Source organism: Acomys minous (assembly GCF_964271855.1).
Source record: "Acomys minous genome assembly, chromosome: 18".
Taxonomy (NCBI): domain Eukaryota; kingdom Metazoa; phylum Chordata; class Mammalia; order Rodentia; family Muridae; genus Acomys; species Acomys minous.
In genome coordinates, this window is record NC_140501.1 from 16,102,781 (window position 1) to 16,122,427 (window position 19,647).

A 19,647-nucleotide genomic window follows, 5' to 3' on the forward strand; every position below is an offset into this window, starting at 1 on the left:
AGCCAAGCCCTTAAAGCACATAAAAAGCATTGAAAATTTATATCAATGAATAATAAATCCCATCTAATTTTGTTTTTGACTGTTTTTATTTTATAGTGCTTTACTTACACCACAAAACTGTAATTTGAGGAAGGGTTATTTCCTAAGTCAGGGCATTCTGTTACTTTCACCAGGCCTTGAAAAAAATTGCTCTAAAGATCACTCACCTGCTAACCCACATGATAGCAAAATGCTCGCAATGACCCACAAGGTCATTGATCTCTTCCAATCAGTCGGCAGATATTTAACTAATTAGTTAACTTACTTACTAACCATTGTTTTATGATTCCCATAGCTCTCACACATGCGTTCTGGCACCTTCTCACTGGTGGGGAATGAATGCTGATCAGGTTGGAACAGAAGAGACCAACTCCATTCTTGAGTGAGATGGGGCAGTATCCTCTCAGTATTTCAAATTATGCACCAAATCATATAAGACACAGGGATCTCTCTTTTTTTTTTTTTTTTTTTTTTTTTTTGGTTTTTTCGAGACAGGGTTTCTCTGTGTAGCCTTGGCTGTCCTAGACTCGCTTTGTAGTCCAGGCTGGCCTCGAACTCACAGCGATCCGCCTGCCTCTGCCTCCCGAGTGCTAGGATTAAAGGCGTGCGCCACCACGCCCGGCGTACAGGGATCTCTCTTGATAGTGGCTGGATTACAGATAAGAATGAGAAGAACCAGTCATATGGATGTACTAGTAATCTGTTTTGAGACACTGAAAGACTGGTGTAGACACAACAGTGCGTGAGTTACACCCCAGAAGATCTGTCCACTCCGTCACTCCTGGACAAAATGAACACCATCTTCACGGGTTGGAGGGTCACCTTTCTTGACACTTTGAGTACTTTGAAGTTCTTGTTTATATTTCTGCATCTGCTTTGACCTTGAATGAAGTTTGCTGAAAAGTTCATGAAATTTATACTGTGGAAATAAGGTTTCTAAAACGGCCTTCTGAGAAGACATATACCATTCTCCTTTTTTAACTGGTTGTGCTGAAACATTTCAAGAACACGAAGCATACCTTTCTGTGTTGTCTCACCTCCAATAATGGGCTTCAGTTCATGGGGCCTAATTGCAAATACCTTTGTTTTTTCCTACAGTTCTTGTTCTCATTCGAATAGTTTTATCTCTGCATGGATCAGCTTCTGCTAAAACGCCATTGGGCCAAAATGCATCTCTGAACTGCTTCACCAAGTCAGCCACTTGTTCCAGTGAGGCCATCCAGTCAACAAGGTACACTAGTTTTCTGTTAATAGTATCACCATATGTAGCTCTAATAAGTTGTTGGAGTAAATTCTTGATATTCCTTCGCAACCACTGGTTTCTTTCTTGTAAATCGAATAACTCATCCTTTAGAAGAAGCATTACCCTAAGTGGAATAGTCTCATCCATGTTACCAGCAAGTTGAGCTGAGACTTGACAATGTTCAGGATCTGAGTCAGTCTTTGCAATTCAACAAGGCACCTAAAAAAAAAAAAAAAAAAAAGGACTGCTTTATGTCTTGACCTGACCTCTCTCACATTGTGCCCATGTTGTCCAACATTTTTGTCACTCCTTCTGCCAGGCTATAAGGAAGGAATTTGACTGCATTTGAAACATTCCTCATAGAGTTGCGAAGTGGATTTACAAAAATGTCCATCTTGTGAGCAAAATCCCCTTTGCCTTTACTGTAGGCTTTGTTCTCAGGGAAATCATACACACAGTGAGACAGAGCTGGGGATGCTTTCATCAACTCAGGCATCAGGAGTAACTGCAAATAGGCATTTAAATCCCTTTTCCTCTTCTCTAAAAAAATTCTCTATCCATATTGTTAAAAGTCTTTTTACCAGGAAGCTTCAATATGCTCGACAGATTTTTCAGACTGCTCAGTGATTCTCATGTGGAAGTCATGGAAGTTTTTCACACATCATCAGTGTTTAAGTAGCTCTGGTTACAGTAATGGCATTTAGTGTGTATGTCTTGCCATGATCTTTACAAATACCAATGTCTGAAATGTAGGCATAAAGTTGTGCAGAATCATCAGAAGAGACATTTGAAAGGTCAACTAAAGACAAATTTATGCTACATGTGGGAACCCATGAAAAGATTCTCTATCTCCATCATCTGACCCTCTGAAACTAAGATCTTTTAACATGTCAAGCTCAGCTACCATCCACACATAGAGCACATTCTGCCTAAAGGAAGGATAAAATCTTTCATCCACAGCATTAACTCATACACCTTTCTTTGAATGTCATCAAAGATTTCTGGAGTTGTATCTTCATGATTCAAAGTATCTGCTAATTTTGCTACTAAATAGTCATTAGCAATAACTCTTGGAGATGCCTTTTCAGATAAACATGGCTCATAAATTCCAACAGCAGCTGCTCTTAGAAACCCTTTGGTTTGGTTGGTCTGCTGTTTTCCATCTCTCTCACGACTTGGTAAAACCTCTAGTTGCTGCTGAGCTGTAACGCGGTACCCTTCCACTGTCATCCAAAAGAAGAGATGTGCTTGACATCCAGTTTGCAGCATGTAATCCATAAAAAAAATTGTAGTGCAACATTGTCAACCCGAATGCTGCCCAAGGGGACTGTACAAAGTTTCTGGAAGTTGGCTTCTGGCTTCACAGTATTTATTTCTTTGTCTGACTATAACCACTGTATTCTTGTGTCACATACTTTCTTTATAAATAATAATTTATTTGATTTCTGATAGTGTTAATATCATCACCAGTTGTATCTAAAGCTCTAAGGTACTGTATCTCTTCTGCTGCCTTCTCTCTGACGGCTTCTAACTCACCAATGTTGTCACTTAATTTAATACTGTTCATAAAGGCTTCATAAAGGCCTCATAGTTGCAATCTGAATCATGGATCATCCATATGACATATTGATTAATATAATCAGGATCACTGATTTGATTTATTAATGGAAGACGAATTTCTTGTGCAAGAATTTCCATGACAAATTATCGCGTGATCTTGTTCTGGAAATCTCCAGGATGTAGCAATACATATAATAAAACCTCACACAAATCCCTTTGGAATCCTTGCTCATCTTTGGGAGAAGTGCACACCAGATCCTGGCAAACATCCCTCTCCATTTCAACTTCAACTTCAAAGAAAGTTTCTTCCAGATCCTCTGCTGTATCTTTTACTTGATCATCTTTCTCTGTTACTCTCGGCCGGGCCTTTCTAGGTGAGTGCCAAAATCATCTACAGCGCGTGTGTTGAAGAAGGCTGCCAGTCGATTTCTTTTGCCCTAGTAGCATACTGAAAGAGTGAGTTTTGAAGAGTCTGCCTAATTTGAAGAAGAAATGACGCATCATCGCTCAATGTGTAATACCTGTACTGGACATAATCCCTGAAGGAAACTGGATAACATTCAGATAGAGTGTGGAAAGAAAATCCATCTTCAGTTCTGGGACATGCTGAAGGGTTCAATCAGTTCAAAAGGGATGAGATGTAAGCAATGCCAACAGACATGGCTAGAGAGGCTCAGCAATTATATTGGCACCTGTCAATCTTCTGCCAATCTTAATAGTCCTGGCTTCTTGTTATATTTCTTCTAAGCACTTAGGAACTCCAGATGGTGTTGGAAGAAGAAAGGAGTGTTCACACTGCTCTAGGCAATTTTCTGAGTTTATTTTTCCATTCAGTAGAGTAACCACCAAACCCCCTCCCACAAAGCAGAGGATATAAAATGCCAAATAAAATATTACAAAGGGTCCAAAGGTTATAAGAAAACACAATGCCAAGGCTTCCACATTCCCATATGGATGGACTGGCCTCTGTTAATATCAGTACACTCCAGGGGAGTGAGGTCCTCCCTAGCCTCACTGCATGGCCACAGGCATAGCAGCAGCTAAAACTGCCTAGGCCCAACAGCAGCAACTGTGGCTTTATTGGGCTCAAGAGGCTTCCCCGCGGCCCAGTTGCTCTCGATGGACACACCTTCATCTTGGAAGAGTGACACAATGTCCTTATTTTTTAAACCTATTCCTGGATAATGACAAAGGACTCTACACAAATTTAGCTGATTCCATATTAATAGTAGTTCAACCAATGCTGCATTAAACCAAGAAAATGAAATGTACCCCGTGGTTTCATTTGTTTAAACACTCCATTATACTTGAGTTCAATCTATCATTCTTACATCATTGACTAGTTACTTGTACAGAGAAGTACTGAGGACTTAGTCATGGTTCCATCATACAGATGAAATTGTCATTTATTACCTAATATATTTATATATATTCATACATATATATGAATTTAAAATATTAAATAAGCAGAAAGCAGTGAATTGAGATATTAATTGTTTTAAATGTTTTTCATTTTATATTTTAAAATTAACTTTTATAATTTTGATCATCAAACTATATGTGAATATTCTGAACATTTGATTAATGTCTCCTAGTTTTTAGCACATGGCAACCCTCACATACCCACCACTGGATATAGTAAACATTTAAAAGAAATTGAAATCTTCCTAACTACGAGTACACTGATGAGAGTTTGAAAGTGAGTCTCTCCAGCCCCAAGTATCAACTTTAAGTCCCATTATGTACCTGTATTTCCAAGCTCATATACCCAGCCCAGAAAGAAACTTGCAAATTCTGATAAAGCAAAGAGGGAAAGAGCCTACTTTACAATTTTCATCCTGCTCCTGACACACAACTGCCTGAACTCTGGAAGTGCCAACTTCAAATCAAGGTCCACAGTGCCTTATCACATAAGAGTGAACATTGAACATATATTTTCTAAATTCTGGACGTATTAAACCATATCTAATAAAGTTGACAATTTGTATTTCCTAATGGGTACTTGAAAAAAATAATTTTAACTTAAAATTTCAAAGGATAGAAATAAATTTAAAAAGCATGTATTTAGGTCATGCAAAAAAGCATAATGATTCATTTAGTTGATAGTAAATATATCTTTACAACAGGAATTAGACATATTTCATAGCAGAAGTTATTTCTATGCTAATTAGGACTATAGTAAAGATAGAAATGGACTCCATTGTTTTTGTTTGTTTCAACTGGAAATATATCTCATGATTAAAATATTTGTCAACTTTGTAGATTATGATTCATTTATTTAAAAGAATGCAATCAGCTCATGAATTAACTTATGTCTATCAATTTGCAAGACATAACCCCTAAAAGAAAATCACGTAGAATTGAATTTAAATGTGATTCAGTAGTTATTTGGTCTGAACACAGAGATACTTACACTGTATGAAGTTGTAAGCTCTAGTTAATCCAGGTATTTCTTTTCCAATCAAAGGTTGCCTCTGGCTACTCTAATTAAGTTTAAAGTGCAACACAAACTGTTTCATTAACATTTTCTTTTGTTAGAAAATCTATCAAATGGAAGTAAAATTAAATAAACAAATGAATCCCCTCAGACTGTTTCCTTACATGGAAAGGACTGGGCAGCTCTCTGGAGTCTTTTACAGAAACACAAAAGCACTCGTTCAGATGTAGAGACCTTTCTTAAACATCAATATGTACTTTTTACTCACAAAGGTAAGACAGTTGATTATCTGCAAATCTAAGAAATTTAGTTTGGCACTTGAGAGATAGATCTGCTCTTCCAGAGATCCTGAGTTCAATTCCCAGGAACTACATGGTGGCTCATAACCATCTATACTGGGAACTGATTTTTTCTTATGGTCTGACATTGTACATGCAGATAGAGCATTGTATACATAAAATAAACAAGCCTTGATAGAAATGATCATAATGAGTGAGTTAACTCAGAAGCAGAAAGAGTCAAATGGTATATACTCACTTATATCTGCATACTAGCCCAAGGGGCATGTCCCATGAAAGTCTTCACTAACCAGGAAACTGGGACAGAGGGGAGGACAACCTATTGGGACTCTAGATGAGAGAAGCATAGGAGAATGGCAAAGCTGAAGGATCCAGAGGATCCTAGAAACCTACAAGTAGAACATTATGATAGGCAGATTTGGGCCCAGGGGTCCTGCTCAAACTATGGCACCAGCCAAGGACAATATAGGCCATAAATTTCAAACCCCTACCCAGATCTAGCCAACGGACAGGACATTCTCCACAGTTGAGTGGAGAGTGGAGACTGACTTTCATACATACTCTGGAGCCTCATATTTGACCAAGTCCCCAGAATGGGGAGACCTGGTACTGTTCAGAGCTGCTATTACAAACTGGTTAGGGTAATTAACTTATACAAGTTAATGGTTAATCAACCAGACTCATGGTAATGTCAGATTTATGATAGATAGATAGATAGATAGATAGATAGATAGATAGATAGATAGATAAAAGTATAAAATATGAAATTTAAGGTGATTTTATTAATTTAGGGACTGTTTTACTTGAGACATGTCAGCTACTGGAAATACCCCAAGCCTACCTCAATGAAGATGATGAGCATCATAAAATCTTCTTTTGGCGATAGCTCCATTGCAAGCCAGCCACTTGGCAAAAATGTTCCAGATTTCTCTGTAGAAATATGCTATCTAAAATGGACAAGACTTGGAGTAGACTGAGTGAACTGCCCAGCTCTGCCATGACAAGGTAAGCAAGTCCTTTATATTTCTTGCTTCACAATTATGTCTGTCAAATATACTAGCCCAGAAGGCTGAAGATGATGCTCCAGTGTTAGAGAGAGAGAATGGGTGACTGATCAGGCAGTAAGCTGTCTCTGTTGTCTTTCATTTTTGGAAGCTGCTTGACTGCATTTTCTATTTAAGCAATAACTTTATATCTTCTCAAATCTCTGATGGTGTCGAAGACTAGATAGTTATATTTTCATAATTTAAGCTCAAGTTGTTTAGGATTTAAGAAAATGCTTTAAAGTCTAGAAAGATGTCTGTAAGTTCATTAAGGAAAGCTCTGACAGAGAATTACATAGATACAAATCTTTAAACTCACCTAGATAGGACAGATAGTGTTTTCTTCAAGGTTGCCAAATACAAATGAGCTAAGCATTGAATGTAACTTTTCTGTATGGCTTTCCCTATTGTTTCATAACTATTCTACTTATAGTTTCCCTATTGTTTCATAACTATTCTACTTATATATATAAGCTATATACTTATAGATAAGTATATAGCTTATCATAACTGAAGTCCATATGCAAAAAAGAGGAAAGTATTGATTTCATTGATTAAAAAAACTACAGAGAAGTAGGGTGGCAGTGGTGGATGCTTTTAATCCCAGCACTCAGGACTCAGAAGCAGGTGGATCTCTGTGACTTTGAGGCCAGGGTGGTCTTCAAAGTGAATCGCAGAACAGCAGGACAGCTAAAGCTATGCACAGAGAACCCCTGTCTTGAGAAACAAACAAAACAAAACAAAAAAAGCCTACAGATAACTTGGCTTAAGAATTATATAGATAGTATAAGCAATTATGTGCACATTTTGTGCTTTATATATGTATAAGCACCCAAAAAAAATGAAACTGGAGACATTGACACAGAATTCTAAGAGGAATACTCATTAGTTAATGAATACTTGGAAGCAATTAAAGCTGATATAAATTGCATGGTAGGAAAATTTTAAACCAAAAGTTGTTATTTAAGTATTGATTCAGTGGTAAAGTATCCATTATGAGCCTAGTTATGTTTATGCAAATACAAACTGATGTTTCTGAAGTTTCATTGTTAGAAAAAGAAAGAGGAAAATAGTAAGGTTGGAGACATTCACTGAATGAATATGTATTTGTAAATTGTTTTATTCAATAGAAAAAATATCAAATAAAAATATTCCCATTTCAAAGAGCTAGATCATAGTATGTACTTTTACTTACCTTAAACAAAGTACACATAGCCGATATATTCTTAAATTCTACTGGAGAGATATCTCAATATTATGTAATAAAGAATTGGTGTTATTTACATATTTATTTATTTGTGTCTGTAAATCTAGATTTTAAGCAATAAATATGGAAATTATCTATTACTGCCATATGCAGTCAAGAAAACAGATTTAAACATAAAGCATATTTAAGAAAGGAATCCAATTAAGAGATATCTTAGAAAAATGTAAGGTAGTAAAACAAATGAAAAAGAGTCAATTGGGAATATTATTGTTGATAATTATGTGTAATGGATTGTAGATATTTATTTGAAAAGTTATCCATCCGGAAACAAATACTTCTGCATGGATAACTGTTCAAAAATATGGCTTTCAATAAATTTTAGTTTTTCACTTCAAGAACTAAAAATAACAAATTTGTAGGCTGCCCAATTGCAAATATATGTTAAAGGGAGCCCATAGAAATAATTCCATATAACTATTGTAAAAATCAATCACTTAACCAAGAGTCTGGCTTTAAGTGTCAGCATCTATCCCATTAAGAGCTGTGCGTTGTATGGAAGAGATGGGAGTTGACAGAAGCTCCACAAGGAGACTATCAAGGCTGGTGGATCTGGACCCAGCGAAGCCTGCACAAACTGATGCACCAACCAACGACCTTGCAAGCAGAGAACCTCGACCACCTGTTCAGATGTAGCTGATGGACAGATCATTCTTCACATGGAGAAGGAGCAGCTGTAGTAAGATGGTTGGGGAGGAGGACTCCACCTGTCAGAGGTCTAGGGGAGGGGAATATGGTGGAAAAGGAAGTTAGGATTAGAACAGGAAGATAAGGGAGGTGATTCCTACCAAGATGTAATGTAAATAAATTATAAAATAATAATAAATAATTAAGTAAAAATTAAGCACTTAATGTTGCACACTGTTTTGTAGTTTTTATTCTAGATCTTTTCAAGAATTTTTAATTATGTGCTAAAAATAATGCTTAAGTTAATGTCACATACATGAAAATTTAAGTTGCACTGTTACTTCCTCTTTCGTGGAGGAATGGAATAACACAGGAGTATACAGTTCACATGGTAGAGACATATAAAATAAGTCAATTGAAAACAGAATGGCTCTTCAATAGAAAATTCACCACACGTATTTGGCTTTGTTGAATGGAAAATGCATTTCTATCTTGGACTAATTTCACTTCCTGTATGGAGTTCTACTTGGCAGATGTCTCATTGTTTTGACCCCAACATTTTGATGTCTCCACCACAACCTAGCTTTAGCACTTAAAGCTTCATACAATGGAATTTTAGGGCCTTTTTGCTGTCTCAAAGTGACTCCAGCATGGCCACGCATCACCAATCTTCAGCAGCTTTCTGAACTCATGGAGCATGAGTTCTCTTCTGCCCTAAAAGCCAGTACCATGTGGAAACACTGCTAAGTTTGACAGACAGCTTTGGATGGGCTGTCACCCAAAGCCAACAGGATAGCTGCAGCTTTTGTGTGCGGAAGCTATTGTTAGCTAGGAGCAGGAAACAGGGCTCTCCTTTTAAGAGGTGAACATTCTTTGGGTGGAATCTTGCTCTGAGGGCACCTTTCCCATGTTCCAGAAAAGAACTATAGAACTCTCCTTAAAAGTTCTACTCTCTTCAAAAGTATTCTCCTTCAACATATCATGTCCAAAGCAGTAAGCTTCCTAAACACTTTTAAAATTTTTTTATATTGCTTTCTTTTCTACTTTCTTTTTTTTTTTTTTATTGATTGACCTGTGTAAGAGTAATAGGCAATCAACATGTCCCTGGTTCAAATTTATACTGTCTTCAAATTTCCTTCACTGAAGAAATTAGTCATTTTTAAAAAATGTATCCTCAAGTGAGGGTATCATCCAAATGCCCTTTAGCCCGGTGGCTTATATTGTTCCCCTCTGAAACCTCACAAACTGGACTTCTGTCATCCAGACTGTCTTCAGTTCTATTCCTCGTCCAAATCCTACTAGATCAGCTACTTAGAGACTCCACACCTTTTCAGTTCAAAATAGCAAACACTTGCACATTCTTCCCAAAAACAATGTGGTCAACATCCTCATAGAAATATTCCTTCTCTGGTATGATCTTCATATTACTTTGTTTCTCTGATAAAATGTCCTTATCAAAACAACTTACATAAAGAAGAGTTTAGTTTAGTTGACAGTTCTGGAAGGAAAGTCCACAACTCCCCTTTTTGGTCCCTTTATGGGACCATAAAATTACAAGGCTCTCCTCTAGTGACCCACTTCTTCAACACAGTTCCATGCCATAAAATCGCTTTGACATTACCAAACATCTCCACCCACAGACCAAATATCCAGATATATGAGTGTAGGGAGATAGTTCTTGCTCAAACCACCATATCCCACGTTGGTTTGGGGGACAGAACTCTGGCCATTAGTGTTTTCAGCAAGCCACTTTACTCGTGGAGCTTCCACTCCGACACCGATGAAATGTTTAAATAGTCAGCACAAAGAAATCTGCAAGCCAGGAGGTGGTGGCCATGGCAGCACATGCCTCTAATTCCAGTACTAAGAAAGACAAAACAGCTGGATCTCTGTGAATTTCTGGCTAGCTTGTCTACAAAGCAAGTTCCAGGACAACAAGAGCTATACAGAGAAAACCTGTCTTGAAAAAAAAAATTATAAAGACAAATGGCAGAGGTCAGAAAAGCTACATTTTGAGATCTTCGCATTTTGAAGTTTATTTCTGTGATAATAAAAAGGGGAAAACTGCCTCTAAACTCTAAAAACTGAGCTGCACTGACTGCACTAACTGAGCAGAACAGAACTGCACAAACTCAACTGAACTCAACTGTATTAAACTGAAGTGCACCAAATCCAACTCAGTTTTCCCCCTGTACTGTTGTTAAGTAGCCTCTTTCCTGACTGTCCTCATGAGAGTTGTGCTTATCCTATCTCTCTCTCATTCTGTGAAATCTTTCTGGTTCTTTACTTTGATGCCGCCCAAATGCCATCATTTCGGATTAGAGATTTGAACTAAAGGTGTGTCTGTATTAGAACCGGGATAAAAGGTGTGTACTAAGGACATGTCTATATTCCAGACAAATCACAGACCTGTGTATTTGGGAGGGATTCCTTTCCAGAGTAGTCATGTTGCTGGATTAAAATTTCTCTACATCTTATATTAGTAAATGTGATGTGATGTGGGTAAATGTGGCTGTGAAAAAGTCTCACACTCCGTGTTCTGCTTCCCATGTATGAGGTCCCAAGTATGGACCTCATTATGTAGTGATAGAATTTGAGTAAATATTAAAAGGAAATGACAGAATATTTAATCTTTAGATTCCTTCAAGTCTTATTATGTGGCTGAATTCTTCATGAGAGTATCCAACATTTGTTTTTAAGTTTGGCGGCATGCTGGAGAACACACTTTAAGCCATGAAACAGTTTACTGGTTTACCATACATGTTTTACATGCACTTTAACAGACATGGCATTTATTAGAACACGGGCATTGGAAAGCTTACACAAAAGTTTTGATATTCATATTTTTAATAAATAATTAATAATTAATTATTTTTGAGGCATGTTTGATCCCTGAGTTAATTAGAACCTACAACATATGTAGAAACCAGATGAGAATTCAACACTAGAGTTCTTCAAATGTTCTGCAATAAATAACAAATTTTGTTGGTATCTATATGCTAAATAAGCTAAAAATGTCACAATAAGCTAAAATGATCACAAATTTTTTTACTCTATGATGATATAGATCATTATAATCATATAATTATGCATTTGCCATATATTATTTTATAGTACATGAAAAATGCACAATTTGCACAGGTTAGAAGGTATAACCTGCTGTTGTCCCACACTCTAGGGAGGACAAGTTCTGGAGTGAGTGAATTCCTGAGTGAATGTGGCACAGCCGTATTCCTGGAAGTGGTGACCGTCATGAAGCCCGCACAGTTGGTTGACACAGTCCCAGCAAAGCTGAGCTGAATCCTGCTATCACTGTCATTCTGCCTCTTATATTTAGGTTTTGGTCTCTGTGTGTTGCCCTCTTGAGGACTTTCTCCATTATAATTAGTTTTATGTCTTCTGTGAAAAAAAATACTTGAATTATTTTATGAAAGTCTTAAGCTTACTCTCCCTTCTACGTTTACTGAATTAACTCTACCTAGTTCTATTTGGAAGTATTCCTTATGCTCTGCAGATTGGGGTAAGCACAGATAAAGCCATGAGTCCAGGATATTCTTTGGGGTATCTGCCTCTCACCAAACTCAAACAATATAATTGGAAGAGGGTAAACTTAGAGATAATTGACAAATTCAGACTGACCAGGATAGCTGATAACAGATTCAAGACCTCTTATTTACAACAATGTACTTTGAGCTCTCTGAAAATGTAATTTCAAGGCAGGGAATAGAACTGAGTAAATAAGATAGAGTGACTAAATTAACTATTTTCTCATTTATAGCATAGATTGTGAACGGATCGTAAATAAAAGGAGTTAGGTAGTAGCATTTGCTATTCACAAAAAGACAAATTCAGATATTTTCTATTTGTCTGGAGGGCTTTAAAACTACAAATACTGTCAGCCTAAAAGCAGGATATCATATAATAAATGTGTTTACTTTGGCGGAGACATTCTTTAGGTTCTTTGAGATGGAATTATAGGGCTAATGGTAAAATATGTTCTATTAGTACTTTCTAATTGTGACTGAACTTGTAACCCCAGACATGTAATGAAAAAATAAAACACATGCCTGGAGACAAAGTAATGTAATCAGTGCTTTTTGTATAATCACTTCTTGTTCTCTAAACCTATATATATATAGAAGCTACAGGATTGCTAGACAGACAGAGCTGAAAGATTCCCCTGTCCAGAGTTCCTGAGTTACTCCTTTTTTTTTTTTTTTTAAATCAACTCCTCATCTCTTTCTGTGCCACCGTGTCAATGGCCAGGGGCTGGCTTCAAGCTTTAATGTGTGTTGTTGACTTGAGCACAGCCATGTCAACGACTTCAGTCACTGACTGAACCCTGTGGCAGCTTCAGTGCCTTCTCCTTTGCAACTCAGAGAAATGGAGTTGCTTTTATAGGGTGTCTGAAAAAAAGAAAAACTAGATCAGTGGTTAGTGTGTTAAAAAATGCTAGCAACTGTATATTTTTCTCCTTAGAACTATGTAAACCCTAGTAATTGTGTGCTGAGGTTTCTGATTGTATTATTAGTAGGCCCCATTCCATCAGCATGCACATCCTACTTGACACTGCCCCCTCTCAATCTCTCTCTCTCTCTCTCTCTCTCTCTCTCTCTCTCTCTCTCTCTCTCTCTCTCTCTCTCTCTGTGTGTGTGTGTGTGTGTGTGTATGTGTGTGTTTTGGACCTTTCTTCATTCTTTGGTTGGCACCCAAGGTTAATGAGTTGAAGTGCTATACTTTCTATATAATACAATTTAATGTTTAAATGTTTAAATCATTTATATGTTTAAAATAAAAATTTCATTTTCAATAGAAGCATGTAAGTGTTGAAAACAGCATTACAGTGTCTGATGATGCCTCAATTATATTCATTTAAAAAAAACATTGACATATTTCTTCTGACTACCCCTTTGCTAATATATAGCACAGGCAAGTGGGAACCAGCTCGCTGAAGAGAGTTCAGATAGATAGCATGTGCTGATGACCAGTAGTCAGAAAATATACTTTTAAAGATCCCTATCTTACCATCTTCTCTAAATATGCTGTACCCCAGAAAAATCTTTATAGCAAAAAAGCATTTCCCCTGAGCCAAATAATCACCACACCATATCCAAAATACGATTATCCTCAGCAGGAGAGAAGATAATTGGGATATTCATAGACACATATGTTTATCACTTTTTCTCCTGTTTATAGTTTTATTGTACTTTCTCTAAAATGTGAGTAAACTCATAATACTTCCTAGCAATCAGAATAGCCATTAAGCCATTAACAATGTGTCCTGTGCTCCAATTTCAGTACACACCAAGTGAAGGAAAGCACATAAATGCAATAGCGAATGCAGAGGCTCGTCCTTCCTTTGACAACTAAGAAACTTCCACAGTTCACATCCAAACACTTTAGAGAAACCTATTTTTCTCCAAGGAGAAATAAAAGTTTAAAATTTTTCTCTGAGAGTGTTCTGGCTTCAGCAATGGCATGCAGAGATGTTTTTTTAAATTATGACTATTATTGTTATAGGAAGAAATGTCTGGACAAACTGAACACAAGAATCTTTTCTCCTAGATGTTACTTAAGATTGAAGCCCAAGTCATCACCCCAAATGAGGAACATCAGAAAAACTCATAGAACTGATTGACAGTAGCAGAATTTCTGGGATTCTAACTGGCAGGGATAAATGGTTTGGTGGAAGCTGAGTGTGAGTAACATGGGCGTAAAACCCACATGAGCTGCAGAGCCTCTGTGCCCTCATCAAGCCTGTTGGGACTGCCCATACAGATACAAGTTAGAACTCACAGTAGGACAACAAGCAAGATCTCTTCTCAGCTCTGGCAGGGGGGAAGAGTAATAGTCCTGAAAGACAGCCACAGGGGTCTCTGTGGCTAGAAGACTGTCAGAAAGTTTCTCCAGCAAGGAAATGAGATTCTTTCCCATCTTCACACTGTGTGGCCTGCCGATCACTTCAAAGAACATGAGAATGACTCAACTTTGGACTGGAATTTAAGCCAATAGAATGTCCACGCAGGAGAAAGAACTTGGTATTTTAAGGCTAAGTCATCCAAGTGAATGAGCTAAAAACACTAGTTCCTCTACTCACAGCAAACAATAAAACAGTATAACTTTAATCCAATTTATAAAACTTCTTTCATTTTATATTTCTATTACATGATCTCACAGTCCTACCGTTTAACCAAAAATAACAATACTAACAATTAAAGCTATGTTATATGGCAAGAAAAACCATGTGCATTAAATTTCCTACTTACTTTAAATATATTTAGCATGTTCTCTAATATTCTATTTGCAGGTGGCTCTAATCCTCTCAACTCACTGCCTGGTTTACCCATGATCCTTCTATGCCATGAGTTGCTTGCCTTGTATTTGCTGACATTCTTGTGGAGTAAGCAAAACACGATTGGTCCAATTAGACTGTGAACTGGTGAAGAATGGAGATGTCCAATTGTTACCCAGCCTAAAAACAAGTAGGGAAGACCATGCTGAAGCAGTTTCAAGTCCTGAAATAAACATGAGAAGAGATTTATATTGTCTTCTGAAACGATATATGTTTATAGAATAAATGAATGTATGAATACATTTACATTTACAGAATTAATCATATGCATAAAGCAGAACTGAAAATGCTAAACATTGAAGTACACTGCAGTATTATAAAAATTTCAACCATTCAATGCAAACTTTAGTTTTTTTTCTATTAATTTTCGCTCAAGCAATACATCCTGACCACAGTTTGCCCTCTCTCCACTCTTCACTATATTACCACCATCTCTCCTCTCCCCCAAATCTACTTATCTTCCATTTCTATGCACAACAGAGCAGGCCTCCTCAGGGTATCAACTGAGCAGGACACAACAAGCTGCAATAAGATGAGGCACATAATCTCATATCAAATCTAGACAAGGCAACTTAGTAGGAGGGTAATGGTGCCAAGTATAGGCAAAGGAGTCAGAGATACCACCTACTTCCACTGTTGGTATTCCCACAAAAACACTAACCATAACATATATGCAAATGACTTACCTCAAACCCATAAAGGCTCTGTAACTTTCACTTTAGTCTCTGTTATCCACTATGAACCCTGGTCTGTGAGTTGTGTTCTCATGTTATCTTGTCCCCCTCTGGCTCCTACAGTTCTTCTTCCCCATCTTCCCTGGAGTTCTTTGAGCTCCTCCTAATGTTTGGCTGTGGATCTCTGCATCCCCTCCCCTCCAGTGCTGGAGGAAGCCTGTCTCTAATCATTATTATGGAGTATGTTTGTGTCTGCTGCCAGCATAATAAATTACTTCGTTTGTTTAATATCCTTATACACATGAGATGGATGACACAAGGTGTAAAGAAAATCAGTATCTAAATCTCTTTTCATTCCTCTAAGAGAGATATTTGAAGAAAAGTCATGCAACTGTATATTCAGAAACCTAAAGTTGTGGCTGGGTTGGCAAAATGTGCTCCATGTGCAATAGTGACACTGATATCTTGGGAGTAACCAACATTTGTCTCAATAGACTTAAATCCTGCTAACTGGGAGGAAAGTCATGCCTGGTATTGTGAACCTAGGCAAGAATCCATGACTGTATAGGCCATAGACACCAGTAAAAAATCAATTACTATCATTTCATTAAACTGACTATATTCTACTGCCTTACAAATATATTTGTTTACACAGATTAGTGCAACATTCACCCTTCACCAAAAAACTTCTTTTCTCAATGGATGAAGGTTATTACAGAGATCCACAACAGTCAAAATGCAGAGAGTAGGCAAATGTGTGTAGGCACATCAACATATTTTTTACCCATAATAAACTTCCCATCTCAAATTGATTATCCACTATATTATATTTGAAATATGGGTCATGTACTTTGTCTTCATTTGCAGTAATGTGCTATAAAGTTGAATGTATTTTTTTCACACTATGGAATATAAGGTCTCTGTTATAAAAGGACCCCTGAAGCTCTACAGATGAAGCCTTTAAATGTCACTTAGGAAATAAATATCCATCTTTACTTAAAAATTCCATTCTGGGACCAGGGTTGGGGTTGAAGAGCACCTATTGCTATTTCAAAGAACCTGAGATCAGCTTTCATCACCCATATAAGACAGCTCATTACAAACTGTGACACCAGTTTCAGGCTACTCAGCCTTTAATTCTGTCAGCACTTTAATTCATCAGAACACACCTCTCCTCAACACACAAATATACATATATATAGACAATAAAAACTCAAATACTAGTCTAATTTTATCACAAAAAATATATATTCTAGGTCTACTATATAGATATGATTCTATAAATATATAAGGTAAAATGCTTAAATAAGGTCTTCAAAAATCTCTGAGATTTACAGAATATGGCATTTAAAAATGTTTTTATTATTCTAAAGATTCTTTGACAAGACAAGTTAATACCTGCCAACACCCAGGCTACCTCAAAGAAGATAATGAGCATCAAAGAACCTCCTTATGGAGCTGGCTTCAAATGTGGCAAACAAGCCACCAGGAAAAATGTCCTCATTTCTGCCACAGACAGAATTCTGCCTAAAAACAGGCAAGCTTAGATGTATGCAGAATTGACAGCTGAACTCTGCAGAGATAGGTTAAACATGTCCTCAATAGTTCCTGCCTCACAAATATGTCTGTCAGATATACTGAGACAGAAAGCTGAAGATGAGACTCCAACTTTATAGAGTTTTGGGTGACTGTTCAAGCAGTAGACTGTCTCGGTCATTTTTTCATTTTGGAAGCTGCTAACATTTACTCCTGGTTCACTCGGGAATTTAACTTTTATTCTCAAATCTCTGATGGTGTTGAAGACCAGACAGTTTAGTCTTACAATTAAGCTTAGTAGGTTAAGGGTTAAAATGTTTTTAGATCAAGATAGATGTTTTAAGTTAATAGAGATGAGATACAATAGATATTGATCTTATTCAGAAATTTAGACCCAACAAGATAGAATAGATGTTTACTTCAAGTTTGCCAAGTACAAATAGCCAAATTACTATAAATGTAACATTCATATAATTCCTGATTATCTCTTGGTTCTTCCTGCTGTATGTGGCTTATTTTATTCATATGTAACAATGTAAATGTATACATTAAAAAAGAAACATAATAAAAAACTAAAATTATAAAAGGGTTCCATTCTTTACTGCAAAGATTTGAGACTAAATTCGGTGTATTTTTCCCTATCAACACACATTTTGATATTAGTGTTTAGTTTACTGATGGGATTAATAGTATAAAAGTTTGAAGTATGGTGAAGCTGTCAAATAGAAAGCTGTATTTTTGTTTTTAAAGCTTTCTAAAATTTAAAAAATATATATTATGTAATTTAGAACCAAATAAAAATATTTTGATTAAGTTTTTACATTAACTATCAATGTAATATCTGTTTCTTAAAAATCTAAAATGTAATTTTCATTGAAATTCAATGCTCTTTATGTATACATATATATGCATATATATTTTTCCTAATTCATTGCCCTAGTTATATCATTTTAATAAATTATAATTATTGCAAAGAAAGAGAAAACCTAATATTGCCAGTAGTCAGAGTGATTCACTATAACTCTTAGTAAATTCATTAATATGTATTTCTCTATACATGTCATATATTGGAGAATGTCATTTTACTTAATTAATATTCAATTTTCTCCATGTTACATAAACAGACTTTATTATCTCAAAGTCAACTTTGGTCACCTAGAAAAGGGTTTTCTTCTGTATTAAAATTCCTTTGAGAATGTTAAATATTTTTATATTTATTTAAATCTCATATAAATTTTATATTTTAAAAATTATACTTTAAATTTATAATCTTATGAATTAGATAAGGACAGGTAGAAACATAGGAGAATGAAATTCAAAACAAGTTTGATTTATAAATTAAATGACATGGACTGTGTAAATGCAGTGGTACCCAGGACTTTGAAGTCAGAAAAGGAAGATTGCTAAAACTATAAAATCAGCTAGTTCTTTAAATTTATACCTCTGAAGGAAGTATATAAAAATGTTCTGATTATTCCTTATTGGTGAATCCTAAATGTTTCCTACTTATTTGAATAGACATTATTTTTATTGTTTTTACTCCCCATGCCCAGTGACAATCAATATACTGACAGAATGAAAAAAAAAATGACTTGGCATAAAGCATGTATCCTTGCCAACCTTGTTTGACAGTGTCTACTGAATTTCATCATTGGTCAACCTTAAGATAAACAGACTTACTTTGTAGCTGAGAGCAATAAGGCAGGAGTCAGCAACACAAAATAAGAGACAAGGGCATCTTTGTGCACCAGAGCAAAAAAGGAAATGAGTGCACATTCATGCCCCCTTCTCACTTGATGCATTATAAATTTTAATGTCTGCTTTTTTAATCTATGCAAGGAATGGATAAAAAATACACTGTAGCAGAGAACACTATTTCTAGTTTGGAAAAATAATCATGAAGAGAGTGTGCATGATGTGTTTGTGTGTTGTACATAAACAGAATAGGTATGTGTGGCATACATAAATGTTCATAGACCACATAATAGTACTTATTTCTGCTTTCTGCTATAAAATTAATACTTTCAATGTTGTGTCAATATTCAAACCTGGCTGGATTGTAGATTCAAACAAAAACATAATACTGCCCTCAGTATTACTGTGATAATTGAAACTATTTATTATTTTCTACTCTTTAAATTTTTAATTAATTTGTTTATAATTTCATGCATGGACACTCTATTTTCATTGTTTTCACTCCTGCTTCTCTCCTTTTAAGTTTTTTGCCCCTGGAGCTAAATGTATGAGCTCTTATTATTATTATTATTTTGGTGTGTGTGTGTGTGTGTGTGTGTGTGTGTGTGTGTGTGTGTGTGTGTGTGTCCTACTTAGTACCCTTGCATGTACATGTATGTTCAGGGCTGGCCATTGTGATGAGATAATCTAGCAAGGAAATCTTCCCTAAAGGAAACTGAGTCTCTCTCTCAGTAGGGAAAATCAATTTTGTTTGTCTATAATTCTTCATCCAGCAGCAAACTACAGTAGATATTTTCAATTACCAGTAGTAATTATGATTTAGTAGAGTCTATTCACTTATATTTGACAACATTCATACCATTTATACTAATATATAT

At 36.1% G+C, this 19,647-nt stretch overlaps 1 pseudogene across 1 annotated transcript; it reads right to left on the bottom strand.

Annotated features, from left to right (window-relative positions):
• Positions 1–814: 814 nt before the first annotated feature.
• LOC311589580 (sorting nexin-13-like) lies at positions 815–3,346 on the bottom strand (annotated as a pseudogene). The gene has a single exon. The product of its transcript is annotated as a sorting nexin-13-like (transcript).
• Positions 3,347–19,647: the final 16,301 nt, after the last annotated feature.